This window comes from Halichoerus grypus, chromosome 13 (genome assembly GCF_964656455.1).
Source record: "Halichoerus grypus chromosome 13, mHalGry1.hap1.1, whole genome shotgun sequence".
Taxonomy (NCBI): domain Eukaryota; kingdom Metazoa; phylum Chordata; class Mammalia; order Carnivora; family Phocidae; genus Halichoerus; species Halichoerus grypus.
In genome coordinates, this window is record NC_135724.1 from 14,530,652 (window position 1) to 14,554,174 (window position 23,523).

Here is a 23,523-nt window from a genome sequence, read left to right on the forward strand (position 1 = left end):
CACTCCGCTGCCCACTGCTTGGCATGGCTCGGCTGGTGCTCGGTCCGCCTCGGGGAAGTTCCTCCAGCATTCTGTGTGATTTCTCCATGAAAAAGAGTGCTGGTTATCACTAGGAGACAGCCCCAGAGTTACTCAGGTGGGATCAAAGACTCCAGGGTCCTATGCTCTTAGAACACAGGTTCTGGAAGCTGTTCTAGAAACTCCCAGAAGCAAAGGCAGGAAAGTCTGCGGTTTCATGGTTTGGGAGGGGCTGCATCCTTGAGTCCCTCTAGGAAATGCATGGTGTTAGCATATCACCATTCTGGAAATCATGCTGCGAAGAATCCTGTTTAACTTGGAGATGGTTTTTAAGATAGCCTTTCAGGAAATAGCAGTTTGCAAAATGCTGTTGGGCAGTCAGGGATGGGAGGGTTTCCTGCATTTGAGAATGTAACTCCTCCCTAAAAAATGGCCAGGTGAGCACCCAGAAAGAACCCCGCCCTCCTCCTCCCTCCCATCTGGGTAAGGAAGCTGCACAGAACCAGGAGGGGTCCCAGGAGACAGAATCACCTACTGAGTGATTCCTTCCTAATGGTCTTGAGTAATGTCAACTGCCCACTTGAGACAATAGGTGCCCAGAGAAGCCGGAACACCCACCTTTTTGTTCAGCCCCTGACCGGGTGACTGTGCAAGTCTGAGTCTGGAATCTTTGTCGGAAGGAGAGGAGGGGCAGGTAAGAGTCCCCCTGGAGGCTGCCAACTCTTCCTGGTTTGTGCAAGATTCTTCCAGTCTTAGCGGGGGTGGGCGGGTGGTTTCCCATCTCCGGACTCCCCTCTGTCCTGGGCCAACATGGACAAACCTGGACATTTGGCCACCTTAGCTCTCTCTGGAAAAATCTAGTTTTGAAAAGAAAGTAAGAGCTAGAGGTTCTACTCTAGGGGCTATAAAAGATTGCCTTTATCTTGGTAATTCGCTGTCTGCTTATTTTTGTTACCTCTTATCTGTTTCCTGGTAGTAAAGCTCTTAAAAAGAAAATGGACTGTGGGCGGGTGTGCTCGGGCTGGGTAGGGTGTGGTGGCTGGGACACCCGGCTCACTCTGCAGCTGGCTCTGAGGAGGGGGAAAGCTCTCAGGCTGGAGTGGCTGATGGCAGCTCCCAGGCTGCCTCCTGGGGCCAGTGCGGGGAACGAACCGGGTGCTAAAGCTGCTGGGGGGTGGGGGCAGGTGGCTAAGTGGCCCGAGAGTGGGCGAGCCTTCCCTAGGGGCAGGCCCTCCTGGCGGGGCTCCAGGGCCGCTGGTCTGCTGGCCTTTCACTCCTCCCTCCACAGCAGACGTCTTCCCCATTGTGCACGTGGGTGCATTAATCCCACGCTTTGCCTCCTGTCCACAAGGGAGCGAGGCCCGGGGCCAAAACATTACAATTTGTCTTCAGCTCTTCTTACCCTGCACTTCTTTTCCTTCCTTTCTTCCTTCCTTCCTTCCTTCCTTCCTCTCTCTCCTTCCCTCCTTTCTTCCTCTTTCCTCCCCTCCCTCCTTCCTACCTTGCCTTGCATCATCTTTATTTCCCTTTCTTTGCAGGGCTCGTTTTTTTAAGAGTTGCACCACCTTACAGCCCAAGTGCCGCTACTGCCCCCTTGTGTTTCATCGGTGGAAGAACTCAGTCCCAGGGTTGTCCACACACCTGGGGAGAACCAAACACCCTGGCATGCACAGAGCTGTGAACCGAGCTGAAAGGCTGTTGACCGCATAGTGTTGGCAAAGAACGTACATGCCCACTGGGGCGACATTTCGAGGGGTGTGGCCCGACCGGCCTCCAGGAAGCCATATAACTAGAGCTAACTGAGGAATTCCCTGAGAGAACACACCCTGATCTTGTCTAGCTACAACGAGCTTGTGTGGGTCCTTGTCGTGAGCTCTGGTATACACACAGGGCAGGACTATATCTGTCTTGTTCGACATGGAATTTTAATGCTTAGCACAGCACCTGGCCCATATTTGTTGGGATATATGGGAGTCAGATTCATATCACAATTATATGCATATCATAATTCTGTATGCACATATAACAATATTTATTGCATTTTTTTACTACGTGCTAGAAACTGTTCTAGTCCTTTACAGGTGTATTTTCTGTATTTGTCACAAACACCTTCTCAGTTATTACCCCTTTGGGACGCCTGGGTGGCTCAGTCAGATAAGCGTCTGCCTTTCACTCAGGTCATGATCCCAGGGTGCTGGTCTGCTTCTCCCTCTTCCCCTTGTCCCCCCACCCCCCCACCCCGCTCATGCTTGAGCACGCTCTCTCTTTCTCTGAAATAAATAAAATCTTTAAAAAAAATAAAAAAATAAATTATTACCCCTATCTTATAAATGAGGAAACGAAAGCACAGGATTGGCAACTTGCCAAAAGGAAGTGGCAGAGTCAGGATTTGAATCCAGGCTATCTGGTTCCAGGGCACTCTTATGGACGCTTACGTTACATGTCTCCCGTTTATATGCATCTACCTTTCATCGTAGTACAAGGGCATCTGCTGTTAGCACAATAAAATGCATTTATTGATCTAGAGAAATGATACATTATGGTATCATTTTTTGAGTACTTGAGTACTCAAAACGATTCCAGGATTCCTTAATATTCTTAACTACTGAACACTCCCATCAAATGGTGTGTACATATATGGGAAAGGGGAAGGTTTTGAAAAGTATTAATGTGCATTTCTCTTTCACCTTTCTGAATGCCAAGCTTTGGCTTAGTTAGCCCCAAGTATCGACTTGCCTTGGCTCAAGGGATGGGGAGTGTATGGGACAGGGAGATTCAGCACTTTAGAGTGTGAATACAGGAAAGATGAGATAGCATTCAGCCCCTGACAGGCAAACGAGAATGAAAATATTTTTCCAACTCATTCCACCTGCACTCCCCTCTCCTCTTTAACACAGCCCAATCCTGATAACCCCGTGCAGAGCGTTCTGCTAGGGAGGGTAGACATGATATGATAGTGAGAACTGAGATTTATAGAAGGGGGCAAAGCCTGATTCTTCCAGCCCCAGGGTATGTAGAGAAGAGATCTGTAAAGGGAGGTAGAAGACCCCAAATGGGTTGTATATGCCCAGATTTTTGCCTCATTTTGCTTTGGCTCAAGTAAGGAGAGAAAAAAGCCAAAGGCAGAGGAAGGCCTCTGTCAAAACAAGACGCTCATTAGCACCCTGGAAATCTCTCTGGATCAATTCTCAGACCTGCCCAGCTCACCCTGAATGGTAGTCCTGTCGGTTACGCTAGGGAGGAGGCTCTGGATGGAACTACCTTAGGCTGCCCAGGATCCCGGCTTCAGATGCTGAGCTGAGAGCAGTGGACATGCCCCGGGGCCACACACACAGGTAGGGTGAAAGGACATCAAGCGCTGAGGCTGGGACTGTGGAGCAGGGGCCACGGGGATTGCAAGCTGGCTGTAGGAAAGGCCAGAGGTCTACAGCTGCGAGGGTTGAGTGAATTTGGGCGTTGGTGAGCCTGAAAGTACCACCAGAGCAGTGCTCAAGCCAGAAAAGAGCAGATCATCATCTCCACGAGTCACAGAATGCTGGCAGAGTCTTCACATTTCCCTTAAACATCTAGTTGTCTACAGTGGATCAACTGGAGGAAACTGAAGCTATCTGAGAGCTGAACACCTTTATCTAAAAGATACTGGATGCTTCCTAAAGCCTCGCGTACATTATCAGACTGGATTTAGTTTTAAACCAGTTTGGACATGTAGCTAAAATTTTTTAACTCATGAAAATTGTGGGAGGCCAGATTACTTGTGACCAGAAGGAAGGTGTACATTTCCCTATTTGCAGGTTAAAGTTTGCAATCCCAATAAAATACATACACCCAGGCAAGAACATAAAGGACCATGCCTATATCGATTCTTCTGTTTTCATTCTGAGTTGCGTCTTTATTGTCTCAATTATTTGCTTTGCTAGGGTCCCCTGCTTCCTGAAGGCAGTAGCCGTCTAGCCTAAAGTGGATGTGGTAAGAGGCCACTGGATTGACAGAATAGGCTGAGTAATGACCATGCCCTTTGGCACAAAGATTATTTTGTGCTAAAGACAATTGAGACCCAGCAAAAAAAAGTTCTTTACTGCCAACTCCTAACTGCCTAAAAATTAAGTATAAATTTCCTCTTTTGTAAAGGTGCTTCCAGACCTCCTCTCAAAGACAACCCTTATCACCTGAGAGACTCTATGTGCCTAACAAGACAAACCTCATTTACCATATATTTTCTCCCCTTCTCATAACTTGTTCTCCCCCCACCTTTCCAGAAGCCTAAACCCCTTTTCCTTTGTTTAGCCTAAGATGCTATATAAACCTCAGTCATCTGACTGCCACCTTGCATCTCATTTCTTGGTGAAACTCTTGTGTGTACATACGTAATTAATTTTTTTTTCTGGTTAATCTGTCTTTTATCAGTATGATTTGTGGATCCAGCCAATGAGAAAGGTTTTTCCTCTACTACAGCCCCATCTCTCAGCCCTGGCAACCACTATTCTACTTTCTGTCTCTATAGATTTACCTACTCTGGTCTTTTCAGCTACATGGAATCATGTGATATGTGACCTTTTGTTTTGTTTTAAGATTTTATATATTTATTTGACAGGGGGAGATAGTGAGAGAGGGACCACAAGCAGGGGGAGCAGGAGAGGGAGAAGCAGGCTTCCCGCTGAGCAGGGAGCCCGATGCGGGACTCGATCCCAGGACCCCAGGATCGTGACCTGAGCCAAAGGCAGACGCTTAACCGACTGAGCCACCCAGGCATCCCTGATATGTGACCTTTTGTGACTGGCTTCTTTCACTTACCATATTTTCAAGACTCATCCATGTTATAGCATGGGTCAGTGCTTCATTCCTTTCTTTGGCTGAATAACAGTCGTTGTATGGATGGACCATATTTTGTTCATCCATCCATCGATCAATGGACATTTGTGTGGCTTTTACTTTTTGGCTGTTATCAATAGTGCCGCTGTGAGCATTCGTGTACAAGTTTTTGCGTGGACATATTTAATCTTGAGTATATATCTGGAAGTGGAGATGCTAGGTCATTTGAACACTTCTCATTTCACTTTTTTGGACCCACCAAACTGTTTTCCAAGTGGCTGTTCCATTGCACATTCTCACTGGTGGTGCATGAGGTTTTCTAATTTCTCCACATCCTAATCAACATTTGTTATTGTCCTTCTTTCTCGCGACAGCCATCCTCGTGGATGTGAGCAATATCTCATTGTGTCACATATCTTTTTGAAGTTTTCTAATAACTAACCTTTTGGGTAGTTTGCAGACATTTCTATAAGGTTCTTATATTCTTAGCCTTGCTTCATGATCCCTGTTTTTCTTTTAGTTTAGTAGTTTACTGCTATATCGTTCATGTAAAATAAACACCTCTATTTAGACTTTTTGGGGAAAGTGACTAATCATATGACCCTATATATGAAGTAATTTTAATTGCTTGATAGAGAGAGCTATTTATCTTGAAAGCCCCAAAGCAAAGTTACCACAGGTGTCTAGGGATTCCCTCACTAGCGGCATGGGGTAATTTTTGTGTCCTGTCACACTCTGTATGACAGATGTGTGACCGAACCTTACTCTGTTAATAACTTTACTTTTTAATTGAACTTTTACCCGTCACGGGCGGAGGGGCAGGGTATATGGCTGGTTCTGAGTTAATTACAACTGCCATTATTTTTTATTTGCAGTGGCTGAGCAAGCAGTAAAACAGCAAGTTAAGTCACATTTGCAATGGGACCATGACTCAATTAGTGTTTTTGAATAATAGGCAACAGTAATTAAGGTCATGGCCATTGCAGCAGCAACATTATGTGGTAGCCTGGCTCTGGCAAAGGCTAGTTTGCAACCTGTCTCCGGGGGGGGGGGGGGTTGAAGGGAGACAGAATAAACCAGGCGGAGGTTCTCTCCTTCAGGATTCTTGCAAACTGGGAATAGAAATTCTTGAGAAGATCTTAAGTAATTTTCCCACACCCAGTTTATCAACTTCTATTTCAGAAGCTCAAAATTCAACATTAAAGTCATAGGTCCTACAAGGTAATATTTTCAGTCCAGTTAACAGTGGCTCTGAAAAGCCAGGCTCCTGAGACTGAAAACCATAGGCAAGCATTAACATGTACCTGGATACCAGGGTGTGCAGGGGGAAATGAATAGCGCTTTCAAATTGGCTTTGCAAACCTAAGCCTATAAAATTCCTTCTAGGCTAAGAGTGAAGAAGATTGAGGCACAGCATGGTCATGTGACTTGGATGTGATCTCTCCACGAGGGGTCCTGGGTGAGACATCTGGTTCTCATTATAAATTTTCACTGCTATACTACCATCTTCAGAGCTACGGCTACGTAGACAATATGGGCCCTTCCTCTAGCCTGATATTTTATACTAGTGGTAGAACATCTCTTTACAGAATTTAATCCAAAGGGTGAGACATTATGAGCGTTCGGATCAAGAAGGGCTACAAGAAATTGGCCCAGACTAATGGTCTGAGAGCTGTTAAAATGGACATCAAACCATCCTTGAAAGTGAAATCACTAGATGAGAGACACTAGGTTGAGAGATGGACTGTGTCTGAGGGTCATCCTCTTTCTCCCACACACCTACCTCCTCACAGATCTGGTCATCCAGAAACCCAGTCCTTGTCCTCACTGAGGGCAATACAGTTGTTTCCCTAAGTATGCCTCTCTGGGCCATTTGGAGATACGTCCTCCCCAATTTGCAGTGATTCTATCTGGAATCACTAGGCCAATGAAAAGGTTTTGTGCCTCCTCAAAATTCATACGTTGAAATCCAAACTCCAAAGATGATGGTACTAGAAGGTGGGGCCTTTGGTGGTGCTTAGGTCATAAGGGTGGAACCTCATGAATGGGATGAGTGCCCTTATAAAAGAGGCTCCTGAGAGATCACTCACCCCTTTCACCGTGTGAGGACACAGCAAGATGTTGGCTATGAACCAGGAAGAGGGCTCTCACAAGAACATAAATACACTGGCACCCTGACTTTAGACTTCCCGGCCTCTAGAACTGTAAGAAGTAAACTTCTGTTGTTTATAAGCTGCCCAGTCTGCGGTATTTTGTTATAGAAGCCCAGATGGACTAAGACAGCTTAGTACAGGTGTATGCTATAGGAATTGAGAGGAAGGTCAGGGAAGGCTCGATGAAGTGGGATTTGAGTTCGGATAGTGAGCCAAGGTGGTTGGAGATGGTATTAAATCCCACTGTAAAGATTCTGAGGCATTAAGAAATTCCAAGCCAGAAAGGAACATGCAGAGAGTGTTGGGAGTAGAGAAGCCATGGAGGCTACAGAGAAACACCAAGTAGCTGCAGGTAAGTCACAGGTAGACTCCAAATGGCAGAAAGAAGTTGAAAGATGGTCTAGTCAGCTTAGATGAATTTTTTAAAGATTTTATCTTTAAGTAATCTCCACACCCAATGTGGGGCTTGAACTCACAACCCTGAGATCAAGAGCAGCGTAGTCCATCAGCCGAGCCAGCCAGGTGCCTCTCAGCTTAGATATTTTTTAAAGAAACGTGCACTTACACTTACCCTTCCTTTGTATCTTCCTAGAGTTTAAAAGATGATTGCTCTTTTGACTTTCAGGACTCCTACTTTCTAATTTGGTGTTAGAAATCATTCAGGATGGAGTGGCTTTATAATTACTGAAAGAAAATTTCACAAGTGTTTTTGCACTGTGGGCTTGAAGGTGGGAGGTTGAAATTAATTTTCATATGTTTTTTTGGAGATGGAAAGATTTCCCTATGGAGGGCAGTAGAATATGCCACCACAAAATATGCCACTTTGACAGGAGGATTGTTTTGAGCTGAAGGCAACTGAGAAGAAGTAGATATAAGAACAGTTCTCCACCCTCCCCCTATTTGCCTAAAAGCAGGACATAAGGATATAAAGGTGTCCTCCCTCCCCTCTCTGCCAGAAAGGACAAAAGATAATCACCAGAGACAGCCTTAGACCTTTATCAGTAGGGAAAGGGCACCAGGAGAATCCTCACAGCAAACTTGACTAACCAGCCCTGATCTTCCATTGGTTTCCCCAGATATTTGCCTTCCCACACTTTTTGCCACCCTAGAAACTCACAGTCCTTCTCCTTTGTCTGTCACTTCTTTAAAAACTTACTCTTTTGTTAAGATGCTATATAAGCCCACGTTCTAGCCACCCCTTTGAGTTACTCACCTCTGGGTACTTCCAAGTGTATGCATGATGCACATGTTGATAAACTTCTGCTTTTCTTTTGTCAGTCTGATTTGCAGGACCCATGGTCAATACATCTAAGATGGGTAGAAGGAAAAGATTTTTCCCCCTTTCCTATACCTGGCTTCTCACGGGGGATTTCTTTCTTACGGAAAACCATTGCTCCGCATTCTCCTAGAGACCCTACTGTCTTCCGCTGTAACAGTTGTTTGGGTTTTGTTTTGGTTTTTGAGCGATAGTAAAGCAAAGTTTATTGAGCGATCGTACAAACCTCCCAAAGAGGGAGGGGACCCGGGAGGGTTACCCTGTAACAGTTATTTTTGATCAATGGAGGTTAAGTGGGCAAGTATATTAGTCTGCTCAGGCTGCCATAATAAGATACCATACATGGGGGGCGGGGTGTGGTGGCTTAAACAACTGTAATATATTGTCTCACAGTTCTGGAGGTTTGAAGTCTAAGATCAAGATGCTTTCAGGGTTGATTTCTGGTGAAAATGCTCTTCCTGGCTTGCAGACGGCTACCTTTTCACTGTCTTCACAGGGTCTTTCCTCTGTTCTTGTATGTTGTGGGGGGTGGGGATGGGGGAAGGGGAAGAGAGATATCTGATATCTCTTCTTATAGGGACAGCAGTCCTATAGGATTAGGGCCCCACCCTTAAGACCTCATTTCACCTTAATTACTTCCCTAAAGTCCCTATCTCCAAATGCAAGCAGAGTGGAGATTAGAGTGTTAATGTATGGATTTTAGGGGAAACAATTCAATCCAAAACAACTCAATTTTAAGGGTCAATCAGCCCTGAGCATCTCAGAACTTGCCTTTGCTTATTCTAATTTTTATAATTCTTTCTAGTTGGTCCTAACCATTATTTTATAGCCCTTGAATCACTGAAGAAAGACGGAGGTGGCTCTTACTTTGGTAGTCCTTTGTGTTTCCTGGGAACACAAAATGGTGAGAGAATCCCTCTACCATCCCTGCTGTTAGGGAACACAGGGCTTAGTTAACGTTCACCGGTATCACTAAAGAAAAGGCTCTAAATGGTTTTGACTGGTCATCCTTATACATTTTTTGAGCATACGCCCCTGACATATTTATTTATTCATTCACTTATAAATTATGTACATATACTATAATACTGCTATATTATATTGCAAAATATGCAGAAATATTTGCAAAACAAAACACAATCAAAATCATTCTTAAGTTAAAAATAAAGATAAGTAAGTTTGAATAATTGCTTCCTACACTTCCCTCTGGAAACCACTGTCCTCAGTTTAGGGTATAGTAGGAAAACCAAGGATGAATTTGGAACCACTAATTTTTACGTCCTGGTTCTTCTCTTATCCACTGTGTCATCTCTTCTGAGTGGCTGAGTTTCAGCAAAAGACCCAAGAGCCCCCAGTTACCTCCAACAGACTGAGATTCCTGATAAGCTTTGGTCTGTTTAGGTACCAAATACATTTGTTTTAGTGAAGGATATAAAGAATACTGTGCCTTCCAATAGAAGGAGAGCAGGCAGGGGGTAGAGGTTGGAAAGTTAAATACTATAGGAAGGGGGCCAGGGTTTTTATTTTTATTTTTTAAAGAGCTTACTTAGCATTTAAAGCCAAAGCGTACCCTTTAGTTATGAAAATTTTGCTAGAGCTCCTTGTTGTCACTGACATTAAGGACTGTTCAGAAAGGAAAGTTAAATTTTATTTACTTGCAAATGAATCCAGGTTCCAGTGGATTGAGGATGCAAACTCAGCTTGAGGTCTAGTCACTTAGATGTGAATTAAAACACCCTCCCCCGTTGTAATAGATTTTCACCTCTAAGGAACCCAGGGGGAAGAAAGGAACAAAGCCTGAGCCTCTAGGGTGAAGTGTCTATTGCTATGCTAATGTACCATGAGCAGGTGTGAGCTATAGTTCCCAGTTATGGCTTCCCTTCTATCAAATTTTGGGTGCTTGTGGCTGGATCACAGGGAAGGGCCCAGGTAGGTTCTTCCTCTGGATTCTTAAAGAATATTTTTTAAAAAGGATAAAAATCACAACTCTCATACAGATATGAAAATGAACACATGCTGAAGATTTTATTTAACTCAAACTGGTGAGATGTTACAACCAGTTCAAGGGAAAAGTTAAAAAAAAGTACCAATCTGTGGAGTACAGGAATGTTAAAATGAATGTGCAGAAGCACCCTAACCTAGCTTTTACATTAGAAGGGAAGTCAATGAAACTTCTAGGGATGGGACTGAATTTGCATGTTTACAGCGAAGCATTATTTTGCATTGCCATCCGTCATATACAATTCACAGTTGTAAAATAGCTCCCTTGGAATCATATAATCCAGACGGTAGATCCAGTCCTCTAGAGTCCAGACAATGCATAGTTTCCCATGAAAGCACAAATTTGTCCCCCATTGCTTAACTCCAGGAGCCATCGTGCATGGTCCCCCTGGGACTGTGTAGCACAGGGGCTGCTGGGCCCACTTTGTGCTCCTGGTGCCTGGTCTCCCCTCCTGTCCTGTTCTTTGGTGTCAGCTGCATCCCCCATGCAGGGCACTCACACAAGGAGACATCCCCCCAATTCCTGACAGGCATAATATTTTTACTTAGTTCCCACTACCTCTGTGATACTTGGGGAGAGATGGGAGAAGGAAGATGATGTCTGTCATTCCTTTTCTGTTTCTGTTGATGACCTGTTCCTCCTTCAGAGCTCTAAGAGGGGGCTGGAGCAAGGAAGAGAAGAATAATGGTGCAACGTTCTCTGTGATATTAGCAGTGCTGTTCTCATTGTAAACAGGTTGTAGCATATATGTTAGGAAAGTGGTTTCATTTTTGTTAATTGATTTTTATTGCAGTTTCTACTGCATACTGGAGACATGAGTGAGGGCAATTTAATCTCTTGGAGTTTTGGTATTTGAAGCTGATAAAATGAAATGGTTGTAATAAAAATTTCAAGGTCACTTCCAGTTCTGAATATTTATGGATGTATTCCTATTGATCAAGAAACACGGATCATACATGCAACTATAGCAATTGATGTTCTTACTTTCATGGCTCTTTTCTTTATTGTTCTCATCGTTGAAAAATATTTAAAATAATTTATTTTATGAAATATTGCATAGGCTTGAATGGCACATTGGGAGAAGCTGAGCAGAAAGCAGAAAAGGGTTCACGTGCCCTGTTTTTACATTGAAAAAGAGTGCCCAAATCAAAGAGCCTAATATAAAATTGGAGGGATGCTAGCTGTTAGAAGTTTGATCATTTCAACGTTGCTGTCTTCTCTGCCCTTTGTCTTCTCCACCGAGTCCCCTAAATGTTTTAATGCATTGATACTAATGTATTATTTTGGATATGTTACCACCATTTTGTGGCTATCCAGAATAACGTCTTAATAGGGCACCTGAGGGGGAATGAGTGTGGAATTGGGGCAGCGTCCTTGCACACAAGCCTTGTGTGACGTACCTTATGAACCACTGTTTCAGTTACTTTTACTTCCTGAATAAAGGTTATTAGGTAATTAATTTAAAACACAGTAGCAGTTACCCTTTTGTAAGGGAAATTTACATTTATAAAGGAAGTCTCCATTTTGAGGGGTGTCTCCCTCTCTGTATCATTGTATCAGGAAGAGAAGAATGGCTCTGAAATACAAGAGAATCTTTTTTTTTGTCAAGAGAGAAAGCATTGATTTAAATGTGAATAACAAAACTTACCTTTGTTTGTTATGCTTTACCTAGTCACCTCCCCATAACTGACCTTCCTCTCCGCCATACTTCTTCTTTTGTCTTTAGCGGACCATGGTATTTAAGCTGAAATTCTAAGCCACTTCTTTTTTTTTTTTAAAGATTTTATTTATTTATTTGAGAGAGAGAGAATGAGAGAGAGCACATGAGAGGGGGGGAGGGTCAGAGGGAGAAGCAGACTCCCTGCCGAGCAGGGAGCCCGATGCGGGACTCGATCCAGGGACTCCAGGATCATGACCTGAGCCGAAGGCAGTCGCTTAACCAACTGAGCCACCCAGGCGCCCCTCTAAGCCACTTCTTAGAGATACTCACTTTTCTCTGGGTATCTCTTATATATACATGAATTATACATTATACAATTTTTCTCTTGTTAGTCTGTCTTTTGTTATAGGGGCCCCAGCCAAGAACTAAGAAAGATAGAAAGAAAATTGTTTTCCTCCCCTACACATCAACAACTCCACTAGATTTTATGTAGCCTTTAAGCAAGTCCAGACTCAAATTAGAGCATTTTCTCATGACAGTGCATTAAACTGACCTGTTGGCTGAGCCAGGCAAAGGACTCCAGGGTATCAAAGAAAAGGTTGCTGTTTGTTCCAACCTCAGCCCTCTTAACACAGGCAAGCATTTTCTTTATTTCACACTTCTGATTCAAATTTAAACACCAGATCTCCTTAGAGTTCATTAAAATTGGCTGTCTCTGACCATTAACTCTCAGCATTTTGTCTGTGTTCAAAATTTCATCTTAAGGGGAACTCTTCAAGTTTCACAGGACATGATGGGGTTCATTCTTTCAAGAGCTTTTTCTCACTAGTTTTCTGTTTTCCTTATGAGGAAGCTAGATTCCCTTGCTCTCACGTAATAAAGCATAAGATTTTACCTATGGGTCTCAGAGTAAACCAGAAGCAAAATTATAATGAGAACAAATAGTTGAGAACTGACCTAAGAATTTTTTGAGGAAAAAAACTGCTCTGAGAAAAGAGATTCTAAACAACACAAACTGACTTCCTGGAAAGAAGATTGTTAATATTTTCTTCCTCCTTTATTTTAACATTAGTGTTTTGACTATAGATTCAGCTCATGCCACAAAGGGCAGGACATGCTTTGATTTTTTCTAATTCAAGTCTTGTTGGGAACAGAAAATAAAATCGGATACTAAAACGGTGTCAGTATCTTAATGGATGAGAAATGAATAAGTTCTTCTTGGGCAGGTACCATGTCTTATTTATCTTTATGCCCACTAAAATGACAAGCCTAGTCATTTGTACATGGTAAATGATTGATAAAGGTTTACTGAGCTGAATTATTGAAGACAGGAGAGTCTTGGGATTAGATATGTGCTCTTAATCTTTTGAGACAATTGTCAAGGACAGCCATGAGGCATTTTGGGGAAAGTGTACTCATTCTTATTTTTAACTGTGTTCCTGAAGGTTTGTACATGGCTATTTACCAAAGTGGCATAAAATCCAAGGACATAGTTAATTTATCTTCTGATTTATTTAAATTAGTCTTAAGGAAAGCTTACTCAGCTTATGCCATTATTAATAGGTAAGTAATATACTTGGTAAAGAGACTTAGATACTGGGGCAGGGAGAGCTAGTTCAAACTGGTAGACTTCTAACATTTTGGTGAGTATGGAATACTGCAAATACTTGGCATTAGCAAGTGATAGAGTAAGTTTTAAAAATAGCCCTGTCTTGAAGTAGTGATATGGCCAGATCAATGATTAGTTGTTTCTATGTCTTCTATCCAGAATCATTTTCCCTTCACTAAAGTTATGGCCAGTGAATAGCTGTGCTTTCCACAAAACTGGAAACAGCAGTTGGGAGTCATGCTTGAGTGAAGTACATAGCAACATAAGGTATGTGATGTAGACTGAAATATAGTGGTCACTTCCCCATTTAGAATTTATTTTAATTGTTTTTAGGAGAGAAAAGAGATGTGAAGATTTCTCAGACAAATATGGTTTCTGGAAATACAAGTAATTGCTCCCACCAGGTGTGCTCTGGAAGTACAGTGATACTTGCCGAGATAGATCATGAGCTGACCTTACATTTCCAGGCTGGAGTAGCTGGCCTCTGTCACAGCCCCAGAGGAAAAGGAGGCTGAGATTGAATAAGGCTATGAAAGAGCTGACCATTGAGAATATCACCTTTGTATATAAATTTTAGGTTCTTTAATAACACGGAAGGGTCTGTGTGTGTTAAAATTCCACTTTATACATTTGCTGGATATGAGATCCCCAAGCACATAAGAATGGAGGGATGGATAACACAAGTTAATTTATTTCTTTATAGATTATAAGTAGATTTGAGCCATACAACACGCTACAATTTACTTTGAAGACCATTCTTGTGATCTATTGTGACTCTATTCCCTGCGTTGATTTAATACATATGAATGTATGTACGGTTTTCAAAAATGAATCCCAAGTTTGTAGCACTACTTACCTTTCCTTTTTCCAAGACTCTTTTCATTCAGAAGAAAATGGGTAAGGCACAGAGAAAGCTACTGTGGAGTTGGAGGTGGGAAAATCAGGGAAGTGGAAGGGACTGTGTAGAGAGAGGGAAGATCCTAAAATAATGTAGGCAAGGAGGAAGTGGGGGTGCACTGCCCGGAAATGGGAAAGCATCATTAGGCGAGAGGTCAAATTCAAAGTGTGGGGCCAGACTACTTGGGTTTTCACATATCCCAATAAGTCTTGATTCTGGATGCAACCAAGCATAGAATATTTTTCCTTAAGCTTTCCCTCTAGGATTTTTGGGCAAATCCAGATTTCCATCATATTTTTGGAATAAGTCCTATGGATTTGCCTGTGGTCAAGGCAGATCACTTGGAAGAGTCAGGAGTGATCCATGACTGAGGTCAATTTAAGTATTTCTGACAGGACAACAGATTTACTTGTTCTCACACAGGCAAGAGAAGGAAAGAAAATCCCATTTTAATGCAAGATGCGTGTGTAAAAAGTTGTTCCTGAAGCAGGAGGCAATTCCTAAAGAGAAGCAAAATCCAGTTTGACCTTTGTGCATCCCTTTTTGATTTTCTAACATTCTTGAAGGATCTTTTGGAAAGGAGGGAGTAATTATTTAGCTAATTCAGAATCATTAGAGAAAATAATTTTAATAATAATAATAATATGTAACATTTAATCAGTGCTAATATGGGCCAAGGACTGATCTAAGATGTTAACTCCTGACTCCTCTACAAAAACCTATATAATCAGAAGGTGTGAATAGAGAAAAAAGTCAAGTAGCTGAGCAGCTCTGTTTTCTTCTTTAATTTGTTTTGCCTAGAAATTTGGAAGAATCCTTTTCCAAAAATCTGAGAACTCACAGCTTTCTCAGAAGAGGTCCTGGCAAGGTCTAAATGGCACTCCTCTTTATGCACATTATAAAACACGGTATTTAATATATTAGCTGACGCAGTGAACCTGCCAAAGTTTTACTAATGTGCCAGAACATTTACCAGCAAGCCCTTAATTACTAATAACACCCCCTCTGGATTCATCCTGAAGGCAACTCACTCTCTTTCTTGTCCCTATGTGCTATCTCCATTCTCGACTAACTGGGACACGGATTTTCTTTCCTTTTGTATTGGAAGGGAAGAAGGATAAGCAGGGTGGCACCAGAAAGAGATAAGGAGAAAGAAAAGACTCCACCAGAGCAAGAGTGGGAGAATCGGAGATTTGGGGCATTTAACTTAAATAGGCAGGATTAAGTGAGCACATATAGGGAGAGCCTGAGTTGCATTTAGGATGACATTGTGGGCCTCCAAATATGAGGCTAATTTGTGCATTAGTTTCTTATTGCTGCTGTAAAAAATTACTACAAACTTGGAGACTTAAAACAACTCAAATAGGGGTGCCTGGATGACTTAGTCGGTTAAGCATCCAACTCTCTCTCTCTCTCTTTTTTTTTTATTCACTAGTAAATTTTATTGTTTTCTTTGATTGACTTTAAAAGTTTTCCTCCTGATTTTTTTCTGAAACTAAACAAGAAATGTATAGTTTTTCTAAACAAACAAACAAACAAACAAAAAAGCAATGATGTTTTATAAATTGCCATCTCCGATTTTCTTGTCAGCCTGCTTCGAGGAAATCCATGTGTTCAATATACTTGCTCACAGTTTAGCCCATACCAAATGGTTGTTTATTCTAAATATCTGAGCAGCAAACTGGGCTGATCCTTCTGGAGAAAATATGGTTGAACAGGCAAGAACACTGGGTAGTTGAAGAGAAGACCACACATCCTGAGCTCCCCAGTCTGGAGTGAGTGGAGGGCAGCTGATAACTGGGTAGGCAGTGTTACCAGACATCACTGGTCCTAAACCATTGCTTCTGCCTGCCACTGTCACAAATACAGTAGGAATGCCACCCCCTTCATACCCTGCTTTAATCCTCAGAATTTCATCTGGTCCTTTACGGGCAGATGTTATCCGAAGTTCACATGGCATGCCAAAATTTCCACAAGCCTTCTTGATTTTTTCACAGTGACTGAGATCGGAAGTTGAGTCCATCAATACTACAGCTCTGCACGGACTTTCTGATTTCAGAAGCAACTCCACTCTTTCTGCAACCCACTTAAAATTTTTCTTTACCAACTGGAGCCCTTTGGGAGTTACTTCCTTCAGGTCACGATATGACTGTTTATCTTTCTGTTGGCTTCAATCTCCTGATGGCTGGGGTCTCCAGGAATCATTATCAATAACATCAGCAAGAACAATTTCTTTGGTGGTTACATCAACACCAAATTCAATCTTCGCATCAACCAGCATACAGTTCTGGGGCAACTAGGATTTCTCCAGTATTTCAAAAATAGCCTGTGTAGCATGACTCATGATATCTTCTTCAGTCTGGCCTATAACAAGTCCAGCAAAGCAAAATTTTGCAGCAATTAGCTGTTCCTCAGACCACTGTGGCTCATTATTGGCATCATCCTTGAGAAACAGCTCTACCACTTTAGGGGGTAGAACTTATATCCCTCCTTGACACCAAGATTTCTTTTGAGAAAAGAACCAGCTGCTATTCTTCTACAAACCCATTCAACTGGAATCATTTCACACTTAGGTACAATGAAAGCTGTCTCCCCACATTTTCTGGGGAAAGCAGTTTTGATACCTGCTTCCTTTAACAACTGAAAAATACAACTGGTAGTTTATTTTATTTATCCTTATATCACCTTCCAGGTGATTCTTTCTGGCTGCATTTCCTGCTGTAATCTGGTCCTTGCACTGCAGGAGCACTTTTCCTGGACTATCTGGCAATTCATAGACTTCTTTTGTTTTACCCTCATAGAGTTTTTTATCAATATTCAGTACCTCAGCTGTCGCCATTATTCTGTGTAGGCTGGGGGCAGCGGCCACTCTGGGAAGAGAGGCAAGACTCTGGAAAAGAGGAGTGGTCAGAGGGGCTCCAAGTGTCCAACTCTTGATTTCGGCTCAGGTCATGATCTCAGGGTTGTGAGATCGAGCCCGGTGTCAGCCTCTGTGCTCAGCACAGAGTCTGCTTAAAATTCTATCCCTGTCCCTCTGCCCCTCATGCCCCCCCACCCTGCTCACACTCTCTCTCTCAAAGTAAGTAAGTAAATAAATAAACAAACAAACAAACAAAATAAAACAACTCAAATATATTCTCTTACAGTTCTGGAGATCAGAAGTCTGAAATGAGTCTTATGAGACTAAAATCTAGGTGTTGGCAGGGCTGGTTACTTCTGGAGGATCCAGGAGAGAATATGTTCCTTGCCTCTTCTGTCTTCTAGATGCTTCAAGAATTTCTTAGCTTGAGGCTACATGACTCCAATCTCTGTTGCCAACCTCACCTCACCCTCTTCCTCTTATGTAGTCAAATCTCCCTGTGTCTCCCTCTTATGATTCTTATTACGTTCAGTGCCCACGTAAAAGTGTAGATAATGCAGGATAATCTCCTTAAGATCCTTAACTTGATCACACCTGCAAAAAACCTTTTGCCGTGTTTGGTAAGATTTGTAGGTTCCAGGGAATAGGATCTGGATATCTTTGAGGGTCATGATTCGGGCTTCCATTGTTTGGTAGCCAAGACAGCTGATGAGTCATCGGGTACAGGTAGCTGCTTTATGACTGGGAGCATCCAAACGTCTTGGAGAAGAGTGGTAGTAATATGTCCTTTCCCTCTAGGGGAAATCTGATCAACCCTGAGTATCAGCTCCCGAGCTTTTCCCTAAGTTGACTTAATGCTATCCTTGGAGACAACTGAGCCAAGAGCAACTCTCTTTTATCATGGTCTGGAATGCAAATATTTCCAAAGTACTGTCAGGGAAGAAAAACTTTTCCTCTACCCTCTTAAGTTTAGCCATTGAGGGCCTGCAGATTAATCTGACAAAGAGATTAGCAAGAGGAATAAACAGATTTAATTGCATATGTATGCGCGGGAGTTTGCAGAGAAATACGGCTCAGGGAGGCAGGCAGAATTTGGGGCTTACATATCATCTTAACAGGAAATGGGGAGAAACAGAGGGACACTTCTGGGAAGACAAATGCCTTCTTAGTGGGGAATGGGTAAAGGGCACTGATGGAAAACCAAAGGAAGTTTTTGAAAGATAAATGAGCACTTAGGAAAATATTTGGGTGGTAGGAGAGTTTCATGGCAATGCCTCTTTGGGTGTGATGCCAACTTCTATTCTCTAGGAAGAGAAAATTAGAGCTGCTCTGAGGAGGGGATTTATGACGGTTAAGTTCTTTTGGGAAACTCTGCTTTTAGGCAGATAAGGGATTTCAGGAACCCAGATGCCTTTGGCTCAAAATAATTTTTATGCCATGGTGGCTTATTCTGGACCCCTTCAGAGCCTATAGTTATGCAAGATTTGATCCAACTTGAAGTTCTTCACTTTTGAGTCTCCTGCATATACCAGATTTGGGTTCCTTGTTAACACACATTTATGTTACGTGGAGAGAATGAACACAATTTTGGAGCTAGTGTATCAGCAGGGCCATTTTTTTTTTTTTTTTAGAATAAGGAAGATGTATAACAAATTAGGTCCCAGAGGCGGAAAACCAGGGCAGATGATCCTGGAATGGAATCTGTAATCCATCCTCCCATGTCAGAGGGAGGCCTTTTGTGGGGAGACTCTGTACCCACCTTGTGGGCAATGGTCTTGCTTCGTAGCCTGGATCCTGTTGCTGTCTATGTCCTTAGGCTGGGTCCTACTTTATGTCCCTGGTTTGGGTCCTCAGTCACTTCCCAAACTTTCCTGCTTGGGCTTGTACATCTGATCCCCCTCTCCTTGCACACTCTAGGAATTTTGGGGATGAATCATTCTACTGTCTAAAAGTGTATAGTGGGGTGCCTGGGTGGCTCAGTCGTTAAGCGTCTGCCTTCGGCTCAGGTCCTGGGATCGAGCCCCGCATCGGGCTCCCCGCTCGGTGGGAAGACTGCTTCTCCCTCTCCCACTCTCCCTGCTTGTGTTCCTTCTCTTGTTGTGTCTTCCTCTCTGTCAAATAAATAAATAAAATCTTTAAAAATAAATAAAAAATAAAAGCATATAGCCTTAGTTACATAGTCCTCATGTTTAAACCTTAAAAATATAATAATCTTAGGAAAATCTTCTGTCTTCCTTTGGGAATACCAGACCAGTGAGTCACCAAAAAGCCTTCCAGGAAAGGGGTGGGGGGGCGTGGCTGGGTCCCAGCGCTACTCATTCACTGGCACATTAGTTATCTATGCCCTACAAATGAGTCAGGGTGGCCTTCAGACAGGAAACGGGATGTTTGTGGGTGCCCCTCAGGAGTGCACGAACTCTGAAGCTGGGAAATGACAGAGCAATGTGGAAGGGATCCGGGTAAGGGCACTTCTGTGTTTGGGGCCATAGTGGTACCCAGAAGTGAAGACTGGCTTCTTCATGTTGCCAGGCCTACCCCACTGCTTTCTCCGGCCACATTCTAAATTGCAGGTCATACTTGTTGCCTCTTTTACTTTATTCTTCCGCTCTTAAAAGCTGGCTTCCATTACCACCACTGTACTGTAATGTCAACTCATCAGCTCTCAAAATGACCCTCTCTCAGTCATTTTATGCCTCCTTAAAAGCATAGGATACCAATTATTTTCTCCTTCTTTGAGATTGCTAATTGTTACAGGTTGTGTCCCCCCAAAAGATATGTGAAATCCTAACCCCTGCTACCTGTGAATGGGACCTTATTTCAAAATAGGGTCTTTGCAGAGGTAATCAAGTTGAAATGAGATCATTAGGTTGGGCACTAATCCAATATGCCCGGTGTCCTTAGGAGAAAAGAGACAGAGACACACAGGGAGAAGGCCCGGTGACGAGGGGGGCAGAGATGGGTGTGCGGCAGATGTAAGGCAAGGAGCACCACAGTTTGCTGGTCTCCACCAGAAGCAAGAAGAGGCAAGCAAGGCTTCCCTCCTACAGGCTTCAGAGAGAGCATGGCCCTGCTGAGCCCTAGGGTTTGGACTTCTAGCCCTCGGAACTGTGAAATAATATATTTCTGTTGTTTGAAGCCATTCAGTTTCTGGCATTTTGTTACCAGAAAATAAACACAGTCATATTTAAAATATTATAATCCTGTGGGGTCCTGGTTCTCTGTCTCATCTCTCGCAATGTCTCACTCCTCTTCTGGCTTCTCTTCCTCCTCCAGGTGCCTAATGCTAAGTGTTGACCAGGATTTCATACTTCAGTTTTAATTCTCTATTTGCGTATCTGGCTCTCTCACTCATTTCTAAGCTTCAGCCCTCACTTCAACACAAGTGAAATGAATTTCAAAATTTGACTTCTGATCACGTCTAACATTTTTACTTTCCATGGAACATATTCAACCTGGATGTCCTGCCACCTTCTTGAATTTATTACATCTAAACTTAAACTAATTTTCAATGACCTCCTCCCCAGTCCCAGCCCCTTCTCATCTACCTGACTTCCTCATCTGTCCCTAGCTCAGTGCCCATCCCCCCCCCCCCCCCCCCGGTCTAGTCATCCGTATTTGGAATCCTATAGAGTCTTGCTTTGAGTCTTCTCTTCCTTAACCAGTTGCCAAATGGAGGGAGAGAACTTTTAACAACTCCCATCAATGGAGTAGGTACCCACTAAAGTCTGCATAATAAGCCATACCAAACCACCCTTGTTTACCATACTTTTACTTGTCACCTTCCCATAACTTGCTTCCCCAACCCAGAAGCCCCAAACCCCTTTTCCTTTGTTTAGCCTAAGATGGTATATAACCCTCCATCATCTGGCTGCCTAGAGGAGTCTCATTTCTTTGTGAAATCCCTGAGCATACACACGTAATTAAATGTGGGTTGTGTTTTGTTGTTGTTGTTAATCTGTCTTTTTTTTTTTTATTTGGCAGAGAGAGAGAAAGAGAGCACAAGCGGGGGGAGCGGCAGACAGAAGGAGAGGGAGAAGCAGGCCCCCCACTGATCAGGGAGCCCGATGCGGGACTCCATCCCAGGACGCTGGGATCATGGCCTGAGCTGAAGGCAGATGCTTAACCGACTGAGCCACCAAGGCACCCCATTAACCTGTCTTTTATCAGTTTGATTTAAGGGCTTCAACCAATGAACCTAAGATGGATAGAGGGAAAAATAGTTTTTCCCTGCCCCCACAAAGCCTCCGAAAGCTGCTTGCTTTTTTAATCTCTCCATCTCTCCCCTGTCTTACACACCAGGCTGCCTGCAAGTGAATGACAGCTAATGAGCGGCCGTGATTGCCCGGCCAAAGCTGCTCAGTGTGAGCAGGGATATGAAGAGGCAAGCATCATGCCCATCGGGAGGGGGGAGCTCTCCCACCCAGACTTCCTGAGGAGTGAAGTACAGGCAGCTCACATCTGCAGCCAACCAGCCTGGGTGGTATTCCTTGAAGTGAAGAGCTCACAAATCCCTTCCCGGGGGCCAGAGTCTGTTGGCCAACCTGGAGGTTCCTGGTGGCCTGTCTGTTCTTCGGGGGCAAGCTTGGGGAGCTGAAGAAATCAAATCAAGGCCTCAGGCCCTTTGCAGAGTTGCTTCTTCACAACTCTGGTAATATGCACTCAGTGCCTGATTTAAAAATCTGATGATGTCACATTAAAAATGTTGCAATTATCTTCCTTTGATGGTTGTTAGTGGTTTCAATTGGGGTGACTCATATTAGTCTGTCACAGGGTTGATAAAACGGCTCTTTGTCCCTGTTTTGGAAATAAAAATGGGTATCCTCTAAATGGATCTCCTACTTATTTCTTAGGGGAGTCTAATGGATTACCTTTTTAATGTCAACTGGGTGGGTTTGTAGTAAGCACCACCCGTTTACCTGTGTTCTTTGCTAAGGCAAGTAAATGCAACATTGCCATTACCTTCTTTGTTTACGTCAGAATGTTTCAGGTCTAATAGATGCCTCACCCCAGAGGTGTGTGTAGAGGTAGACTTGACAAAATTGTTTTGAGAATTTAGATGGCTGTGCTTCTAGACACAGGGACATTTCCCAAGCTTTCTTTTTGATTTAGTTTGGGAAGACTATGTTTCTGAGCCTGGGCATAACTCCCACTTGCCAAATGAAAGCACAAACAGGCAAACAAATAAACAGAGTTTTGGTTTTTTTTTTGAAGTTAAAAATGAAACAATAGGAAGGCCAGAAGCAATCAAATGTCAGTAATATTTTCAATAAATTAATGGCCTGTGTTTGTGGCAGCAGACACTTGGAAAAGATTGAGCTGACAGATGGGCACAAATAAAGCCACAGGAAAACTGGGGAAGATGATAAATATTATCTGTAGGCCATTTTTATCCCCCTTGTTAATTAGCCATTCTGCTCCTCTTACAATAGGTAAGCTTATTTTCCTTTTGACTCTGAAATTCTTTCATTTCATATTGTTTTCTTTCAAATTTTCTCATCTTTCTCTCCTGTGTTTTTTTTTTTCCTACCCCAAATCTGCTTCAAATTTCAATCCTGTTTTCTCTCCCACATTTCCTGCAGTGAGGTTTTTGCAGGGGAGAAAGCAAGGACGTTTCCTTTACCTCCTGTCATCTCCCTAACAATTTTCTTGCTATTAATGTCTAACAACTTCCCAGCCCCAGGGAATACAAATTCCTTTCCTTTTCTATAAATTGTTGTGTGCTGTTCTCAATGCCCATCACTAAAAATACAACACGGCATTATTGATCTCGCTCTCCCTCTCTTTTGCCCCCTTAGAAGAATTTTACAAATGAATCGGTTCTGCCCTGTATCTTTTAGTGGTTTATATTTTCCAACGTCCAGTTTGGCACCCTGGCAGGGTCATTTAGTTGAAAGAACCTGGTCTTTGGAAACAGACAGCCCTTGGTTCCTATTCTCGTTGCTCATATTCTGGTTTTGTCTCTTATTAACCAGATGACCTTGGGGAAGTTCTTTAGGCCCTCTGAGCCGTGTCTTCATTCCAGTGATTCCTACCATCTGATTTGCTGATGAGTCTCGAGGAGATGTGGTACATATATCACCCAGCACCTCCCTTCACTTCTCTGATAGCAAGATGCCAGAGGGGTATGGCCAGTCAAGCGATATCCTTGCTCTTCCTTTTTATTTACAGCTCCCAGGGGGCCGTGGAGAGGACAGCGGGATGATGCTAGGCTCCCCATTCTGTGTGGCAGCTCAAGAGT

General features: G+C 43.1%; 1 long non-coding RNA gene and 1 pseudogene across 1 annotated transcript in view; one reads left to right on the forward strand and one right to left on the reverse strand.

Annotated features, from left to right (window-relative positions):
* The first annotated feature begins 464 nt into the window (after nt 1-464).
* Nucleotides 465-23,523, forward strand: part of LOC118534185 (uncharacterized) — a 30,032-nt gene continuing 6,973 nt past the window's right edge. Inside the window, exons 1-2 of the long non-coding RNA XR_004916532.2 lie at nt 465-712; nt 13,687-13,794. This is a non-coding gene — a long non-coding RNA (uncharacterized LOC118534185). The remainder of the gene's footprint in view (nt 713-13,686; nt 13,795-23,523) is intronic.
* On the reverse strand, nt 15,984-17,264 carry LOC118534182 (bifunctional phosphoribosylaminoimidazole carboxylase/phosphoribosylaminoimidazole succinocarboxamide synthetase pseudogene; annotated as a pseudogene).